At 43.7% G+C, this 9,246-nt stretch overlaps 1 long non-coding RNA gene across 1 annotated transcript; it reads right to left on the bottom strand.

Moving 5' to 3' along the window:
• Positions 1 to 4,129: 4,129 nt before the first annotated feature.
• Positions 4,130 to 4,963, bottom strand: LOC140632371 (uncharacterized). Its single transcript, XR_012029925.1, has 2 exons — positions 4,882 to 4,963; positions 4,130 to 4,333 (listed from the first exon to the last, which is right to left on the bottom strand). It is a non-coding gene; the product is annotated as an uncharacterized lncRNA (long non-coding RNA).
• Positions 4,964 to 9,246: the final 4,283 nt, after the last annotated feature.

The raw sequence follows: 9,246 nt of genomic DNA, 5'->3' as shown, positions 1-9,246 counted from the left end.
TGTGACTACATGGGCTAGGCGGTTATCCCAGAAAATATATGTGTATCTTCCCAGTTCTGAGTCCCGTGTTCCTCAATACACAGTAATATTTATCATGATTCATTTATTTTTCTGACAAATATTTAGCGACTGGTCCTGACTTTGGGACCAGCATAGCTGGGTTTAAATCTCAACTCCACCACTTTCTCACTTTCCAATCCCTCACCTATAATATGGGAATAATAAAAGTTCCTGCTTATAGAGTTGCTCTGAAGATGAAAGGAAATGATTTATGTAAAGCACTTTTGAACAGTGTTTGACACACTACACACAGTTGATTAATGTTCGACATTAGTAGCAATGGTAGTATATGTCAGGCATTGAGCTAACATTAGGTCACCAGGGTTAAGAAACACATGAATCCTACCTTTCTTGAGTTTAACGTCAGCCAGGAGGTGGGAGAGTATAAAGGATATTAAACTAAAAGTCACAAAAAGATATAATTATAGCCTTAAACTATGACATTTGCTATGAAGGGGAAAAGAGGATGCTATGATAGAGTGTGACAGAAGAGAAAATAATTCATTTAGATTGGAAGGTGCAAGGAAGAGTTCTTTGAGGAATTGATATTTAAGCTAAGTTGCAATTCAGATGTATCCCAGCACCAGTGGTTTAAAGGGATGCCCTGATGGCTGGCTTTAAGTCAACAGAGAAATGAAGCCAGCTGTTTACAATGGTATGGAGTCACCTGTTGATCTGAGTCTCAATTTGTGCATCAAATCTCATATTAGGCAGTGGAAGTGTAGACAAGTTTTTTTTTTTTACTTTAGCTACTAGTTTTCATTTGATTTTTCTCTGAAATCTATAAATTTATCAATTTATGCATATATACATACATGCCTACATCTATTTATGTAGGGGGGATTCAATGATATGTAGTCCCCAACCTCAAGGAACTTGTATCAAGAAGCCTAGTATGTGCACAAGTTCCTATAAGCAAAAATATGTCAACAAGGAGGGGAGAAATTCATGGAAGTTGAAGAATCTAGAAATTCAACACAGATGAGGGGATGAAGGGAAAATTTTTTGAAAAAGTAACATGTTGAAGCATGCTAGACAATTCTAAGCAAAGTGAATTCGAAGGAATCAAATCTTACTCAGCATCTGGTCTCTAAAATCATTCATAAAGCAAGGAAGAAAATCATGACTAGATTATGGTCAACAGGGACCATATTGGGATATATGGCATTCTACCTCTCAAGAAATCCAATACAGCCAATGTTTCCTTTAGTCCTGAAATAAATTTATGTCGCTTCAGCTGAACATCAAATGAATTTATGAGTGTGCTTTGAGGTACCATGAAGTACGAAAAATGGGAATTCTTAAATACTGAACTCACACATAGTGTGAGGTTTATGGAAGAGAAGAGAGGAGCAGTCATTGGCATGCCTCCAGCATCCTCCAGGGAGGACACTCACCACTTAACTGTGTGGAAAGAGGGCAGAGCTGGCAGTAGCTTGACTATTAGCTCGCTTTTACTCTGCTTCTGTTAATCTATCAATAGCTATCTCTTATTATTTTGCCAAATAGTTAAATTTGCATGCATGAAATAGAAATATGATTCTTGTCCAACATAACATAACCTGAAGTCAGCAAAGAATTGGACTTCCAAGAAATAGCTCAGTGAAACAATATACCTGAAAGTTAAGTCTGTTTTGATTTCCTAAGGCTGCCATAACAAGCCACCACAAATCGAGCGACTTAAAACAACAGAAATCTATTCTCTCACAGTTCTGGAAACCAAAAGTCCAAATCAAGGTGTCAATAGGACCTCACTCCCCCTGGAGGCTGTAGGGGAGATTTCGTTCTTTGACTTTCCCAGTTTCTGGTGGTTCCTACATTCCTTGACTTGTGATGAGACAGCTCCAATCTCTACCCCTGTCTTTGAGTGCCCACCTTCCCTCTATCTTGTGTCTCAAACTTCCTCCTCCCTTCTCTAAAAGGACACCAGTCACTGGATTTAGGGTTTGCTCGAAATCCAACATGATCTCCTCTGGAGATCCTTAATTAACACCTTCAGAACTCATTTCTTTTTTTTTTTTTTTTTTAATTTTTATTTGTTTATGGTAGTCAGAGAGAGAGAGAGAGAGAGGCAGAGACATAGGCAGAGGGAGAAGCAGGCTTCATGCACCTGGAGCCTGACATGGGATTCGATCCTGGGTCTCCAGGATCACGCCCCGGGCCAAAGGCAGGCGCTAAACCGCTGTGCCACCCAGGGATCCCAGAACTCATTTCTAAGTAAGATCACTTACCTAGGTACTTGGGGTTAAAACTTGGACATACCTTTTGGGGGTCACAGTTCAACCCACTAGGTTCACAATTCACCCCCAGGTCAAGAAAGAATAATAAAGGTGGGTTGAAGCTCTATTTTGATGGGCTTTGAATGTTAATTTCAAATATCTTTGAGGGATTGGTTTTTTGCAGAGCTACGATACTGACAATCTTTACTTCCACAGCTACTTAAACATCTCGTACCATAGGGCCCCCCCCCTTGCCCCAATGCCACTATTTGATACCCCAAAGCCCTCCCCACTCTACTTTGGTTATTCATCACATCTCTGCAGTACAAGCCCTGACACACTTCCATCATCTGCTTTTCCATGTCCTAATCAAAATTCCCATCATCTGGTCCAAGTCCCTGCTCCGCTATGTCAGGCACACTTGGACCCAAGCTCGAGCTTGTAAATAAACCCTTGTGTGTTTGAAAAAAAAAAATTCCCATCATCTATACGAGTGATGGTTAATCAATTAAAATGATCTTTATTAAGGCATTAGCTCATCAACATTGCTAAACCTCTATACATAGTCCTTAAAGTGTGATCATATTAATACTAGCTTCCCTCTGTGGAGATAGAGCTGTTGCTGGAGACACCACCAATGCTGATGGGCCCCTTCTTCTTGCCCTGAGATCTCCCACCATTGGCCAAACCCAAGTAGAAGCCAACAACACAGGAGCCTGGGTACAGCAGCTTGCAGAGACACAAAACAGAGGAAGTAGGGGAAAGCATGGATCTAAGCACACATCAGCCCAGGACCAGCTCATATTATTATCCCCACTAAACAGAGTAGGACATGGTGTTCAGCAAAGATTATTAATTTCCCATGGTCACACAGCTGGTAACTCTTAATGTGGACTTTGAATCCAGGTCTACCCAAATCCAAAGGCTGACTTCTGCTATGCTCATTCTCACTACCATCAGTGACATTTCAGTTGCTTTGTCCAATTGCCTTGGTCAGGAGATAGCATGGGGGGCTGTTTCATGGCTATCACACCAGTAAGAGGACCTTCTCTGGGTTTGAGTTTTGGATTTTGTGAAGGACACAGACCTCCATTCAAGGAAGAACTCACCATGCCCACTGCTGTAGGTGCTACCAGCTCAGCTGTTGAGAGCCACTTTAAGACAGTACCCTTCCCTGGCCATCAAATCTGCCTCTCTGCCCTTGCAAAAGGACCCTTCTCTCCAACACCTCCACATTTTTTCCCTTTAAAATGAAAGAAACTCCCTATTTTGTTGAGTATCCAATCAAATAGCAATGAGCTATAGGGGCTCTGCAGGATTGGGGCTGGCCTCCCCCGCATTAGTTTTCTTCCCTGCCAACAAATTCTTGCCCTTAACCTTCCTAAGTGTCAGTACAGCACCTATTATTCATGGCTTCATTGACATTTCTTCTCAATCCCTGAAGCTGGTGGTGACTCATCCTCCCTTGTCATCGAGAGAGCATCATTGGGCTCTATACAGTACAGTGCATGAAGTTCATGTTAGCTTTTCTCTGATGCCTTTCAACAAAGGCACTCCAAAAACTTTTTAATTTGATGACCTAAAGGCAAATATGAAGATTTCCAATTTTATAGCCTGTGGACTTAAATCAAACAACCTACTTGGGTCACACAGGTACCAGGACCCAACTTACCCTTGAAGAGCAGAGTCACTAGGTCCATGGAAAATTAGTTTAGCAAAGATCTAAAATGTCCATTGCCTTCCAGGTCTTCCCTGGAGGGATGTGTTTGTACTTACCCACCCACCAAAATGCTCTTAGCATGGAAGGAGAATGATCCTCCAGTGCCAGACTCATTCTGCAGACAGTGTCCTTGGATTTTCCATGGGATATTTTTATTTTGCTGAAACGAACAGTGTGCTTATTGGAACTAAATGGCTTGCTCCAGACAGAACATGTGTCTCCACAGCATTCACCAAGTCCTAAGGGATGGCAATCTTCTAGGAGGTGGGCATCCAACTTCTTGGCCCTTTGGCTGTTTGGTGGAATAGATTCTCCTCACCTCCATTTTTAGAACCTGAACAACAGTGATGTTTGAATAAGAAAAGTCTGGTAATGGGATTTGGTGGAGAAAGTGACAGGAACTTTTCTGTAAAAATCACCCCCAGACCGTATGTGAAGAAAAGGTTTGACCCACAGGGTAAAGGTTTGTCGTCTTATAGATGTTACACCTTAATGGCAGGCCACAGTCATCACCTTTGTCCTCCCTTCCCCCATCCTCCATTTTCCATCCCTGTACCACCCAAGCCCACAGCCATAGCCCCACTCAACATAAAATCTGAAAGAAGTCATTGACAGGCCACACTTGAGATCAAGCCCAGGAAGAGATGGTATTTGGGGATTTAATACCATGGCACAAATGTGTGACTTCTGGACTATACTTAATACTCAGATGTGTTGGTTTGGCCCATTACAGTATCTTTACAATTTAACTGCACATATAAAATTGAGAGATTCCACATAAAATGTAGTTTTCCAATTTCTCTTGAATAATGAAAACATCTAGCTATACCATGTTAGCATTCCTGTATGACCAGTACCAGCCCCTTTACAAGAAGCACTCACCAATTTGCTTCTCTTATACCAAGCCAAATTCACTTTTCTGTATTCCGGTGCTGGTCTCTGCAGACAGTCAGGCTGGAGTCCCTTAAGTTAAGGCAGAGAAGGGAGAGGAAAGAGAAAGTCAAATGAAGAGAGGTTTCCCCGATGTACTAGTTGGAATGCTTTCTGATACATGTAACAATATCTGACAAAATTTGTTTAAACAATAAAGGCTTTTGATACTTTAACAGAAAATCTACAACTTGGCAGTTAGATCCAGGGTTAGATCAGGAGTTCAACAATTTCAAGGCTCTGTGTTCTTGGCTTTTTCCTCACAGTGGCAAGATAGCTGCCACAGCTTCAAGCACCACATCTTCACCCAATGACATACAAAAGAAAGAAAAGAGAGACCACAGTTTCTCCTCACATGTCTCTCTCTTATCAAAGAGCAAAATCTTTTTAGATGATTCCAGGAGACTTTGCCTCAGGTCCCATTAACCAGAGCTAAACCACATGACCACACCTAAACCAATCATTAGCAAATAGGACTAGAAATGTTAGATTTGAGTGAGACCAAACATGGCTCATGCCTGGGTCTAGCGGAGGGGTCCACCTTAGCACATTGTTGCCCACACAGTTATGCTAAAAAGGAAGATGGGGAGAATGGTAGGTATTTGTAATACCTACCATCTGCGAAAGGCATGGCCACACAAGCCATCCCAAAATTCTACTATAATGGTCCCATATCAGCTGGGATGCTAGGGAAGAACTGAAATGTGGCTGAGCACCATTAGCCACAGTGGTGTCTATAGAGGTTGTAAGATAAGATCGGAATACAAAGTAAAAGATTATTTGTCCCTTCTTCTGGACTCTACATATGTCCAGCATACATTAACAAGTCTACCACTATCTTCCACTGCATTTGCCTGGTCAGTAGGAGGGCAGGTTCCCATACTGACTCAGTCCCAGAATTTGCTCTCCGAGCTTTCTTCCCCCTAAGAAAGGAGGAAGGTACATAAAAAGGAGGTACATAAAAAGGAGAAGCCCTTTGGAGCAGGCCTGGGACTCAATCCTGCGGTTGGAAAGGCAGTTCATCTGGTTAAAGCTCTTTCCCAAAGGGACTAATGATGTGGCCTCTGGAATGGGAACCTTGGGTCATAAATCAGGGCTTGCTGCCTGGTCCTTTGTCACCTCCTTGGATCACTCAGTCCCAGGCAGACTCGAAGCCACAGGCTCTGAGAAACAGTTGGCGAACTGTTGGCAAAATAGTTAGCTCTTGGTCCTATGTGCCTTCCCCACTTATAACCCACTCTGCTAAGCTTGAAAGACTGAGCAACATTGATGGCCTAGAAGGCCCTGTGAAAATAGAAAGATGCTGTTGAAGCCCCTTTCATCCCACTGCACCATATCAAAATGTCATACAGGAGCTGGGTCTGGGGGAGTCCATCACACCCACTGGCTGTGAGACACCCACTGGCTGTGAGACACCCAATCTATGTTCAATAGCACATCGCTTAGCAAATTTCAAAGACCAAGAAAGAAGGTAATTATTTCAATACTCTCTGTTGACATCAAGCCCTCCAGTCTTCTTCTAAACATATTTAAATTCGTTATCTTATGGGATCCCCCTGATGACCCTGAGCAGCTACTAGGGCAGGGTTCACAAGAACAAATCTTAGTCATCATAACCACTATTTTATTGACTGCCTACTGTGCCCCCAACCCTGTGCTAAGCATTTACATCCATTGTCTCATTTAACATTCTCAACAGGCCTATGAGTCAGGGATCATTTTGGATCCCATTTTATAAGTTAGGAACCCAAAACTCATAAAGGGGTTGCAACTTGCCCAAGCTAGCAAGCAAGAGGGCCAGGTTTCAAGCTCAGATCTGTCTGGTTCAAAAGACTGGGCTTTAAATAATCACTACATTATTCTGTCAGTCTAGGAAATTATGTTTTAATTGCAGTTGCAGTGACTATTATTAAGAATAAAGATGGACATTATACCATTAAGGTGATTGTCCTCCACTTCCTGACTTTTTCTGTTCTCCCCAGACTCATGTCCTGCTCTCCCTTGCCCTCTGGTCTATCTTGGGAATAACTTCAGAGCTCAAGTGCTATATTTGATGCTCTCTATCTTTGAAACGTAGGTTCAGGGCTCTGCAGCTTGGTCTCTTCAGGCCAGGGCTGAACTAACCCTAAGAATCAGAGGTGGAAACTCACAGGACCAAATACCAGGCCAGTCTCCAGCAACCATGACATGTTATGAAAATCAGAACCAGCAGTAGAGTTCAAAAAAGAGAAGGAGCTTATACCTAAACCATTCAGGGCCAGGAGCCAAGTGAGGGTCAAAGGCCAAGAGGAAAAGTATGTAAGGCAGAGCTCAGGATCTGTACTGGGCAGCTGGTGTCCAGTCCAAGAGCTCTCCCACCTCAGCTAGGAGCTAAGGTCCGGGCACACATCTGAGCCAACTAAGAGCAGTGGGGGCTGAGGAAAACTCATACTCAGAGCAGGGCTCAGGGCAAGCAGGACAGCTCAGAAGTAAGGGGCCAATAGAACAAGCCATCCCAGGGGGCACTTAGGTGTCTCAGTTGGATGAGCTTCTGACTCTTGATTTTGGCTCAGGACATGATCTTTATGATCTCAGGGCTCTAACATCGAGCCCTGCCTCAGACTCCACACTCAGCATAGAATCTGCTTGAGAGATTGCCTCTCTCCCTTTCTCTCTGCCTCTCCCCTCGCTTTTGCTCACAGGTATACCTTTTCTCCCTCCCTCCCTCTCTCTTTCTCTCTCTCTCAAATCTGCAATTAAATAGGGGCACCTGGGTGGCTCAGTGGTTGAGTGCCTGCCTTCCAGTGTCTGCCTTCCCTCAGAGCCTTCTCAGAGCCTGATCCCAGGGTCAGAGGATCAAGTCCCACAACAGGCTCCCCACAGAGAGCCTGCTTCTCCCTCTGCCTATGTCTCTGTGTCTCTCGTGAATAAATAAATAAAATCTTTTTTAAAAAACATAAATATATAATTTTATATATAATAATAAATATATAAATTATACAGAAATCTTTAAAAAAAAAAAAAAAGAAAGAAACAAACCATCCCAGGTAGTCTTGGCAGGCGGGAGGGGCAGTATTCACTGTTTCCTACCTAGTGCAATCTGACCAACTAATTTAACTGAAGGGTTATTGGCTGATAATAACTTGATATCCATTCCTCCCAGTAGCATATACTATAGGGAAGTAACATACTTGCACCATCTCTAATACTTAGCACAGCCCTCCAAACATAATAGGTGACCATGAGTCCCCATTTTACAGATAAGGGAACTGAGGCTTTTAGAAGAAGAGGCAGGATTGGAGCCCTGGTCTTCCTGGCTCCCTAGAATATGTTCTTTCTTCTCAAGCATGCATCTAACCGAAGAACTATAACTGGGGCCTTCATATAATGGGAAATTAAAGAGGTCATGCATGTTATCCAGTTGCCAACTAAGACCTAGGTACTGCCTCTATGTCAGGTAGTGTGCTGGGTGCTAGGGGTGCAACAGTAGATGAGACACAGAGTCTGTACTCAAAAAACTCACTGCCCCACTCTCATCCCCCCACCAGACTGTCCCTCAAAGCTCAGCAAAGAGCCAGCTGCCTCTTTCCACCCCCTCTCTCGGGAAGGCAGGTTGGGTCCAGCATTGCCTTTTCCCTGTGCCTCTTGCTTTGCTCATTACAGAAACCACACTGTTGACAGAGGCAGGACCATTGGGTCAGCGGATTAGACTGTATCATTATGAATCTAAACCGCATCCTCTATGATCAGTGGCCTCTGCAGGCCCAGAGAGGTTTCTGTTTGTTTGGAGCTGGGAGGATTTGCTGGGATTAGCATAGAGATTGCCTGCTCACTGGGGAAAGGGGTCCAGCAGCAGCCCTCGAACCAGCTAGAATGCAGTCAGTTCAGCTCCTCCCGGTCCACAGCAGCCCTGGAGTGACACAGCGCTTCTCTGCTCAGTAGCAACTGGCGCCTGCTTCGAAGACAGCTCGGTGGTGGGAACAACCTCTTTTGGTTATCTTATCACTCTCCATCGCTGAAGCTCCTTAGGAATGATTTCAGCCCCCTCTCCAGCCACTGGGGCTATAAATAAAGATTCCCCAGGGATGCTGAATTTTGCCCTTCATCCCAACCGCCTCCGTGACTCATCCCACAGGCGGATTCCTCTTCTATCTTCTTGATTACGGGGAGGAGGAAGTGAAAGTCTGTGTCTGTGTGTGTGTGTAGTTGTGCACAGTCATGTTTGTCTGCATGCCTTGTGCATTTACTTAGGTGCAGTCTGTGTGTATGCATGCACGCAATTCTTTGTGGACAAGTGTCTACTTGTGTGACTCAGTGTTTAATTTCAAAGGGTGGAGA

Source organism: Canis lupus, chromosome 4, assembly GCF_048164855.1.
Source record: "Canis lupus baileyi chromosome 4, mCanLup2.hap1, whole genome shotgun sequence".
Lineage (NCBI taxonomy): Eukaryota > Metazoa > Chordata > Mammalia > Carnivora > Canidae > Canis > Canis lupus.
Note: the sequence above shows the minus strand (reverse complement) of the source record. Positions and strands in the feature narration are given on the sequence as shown.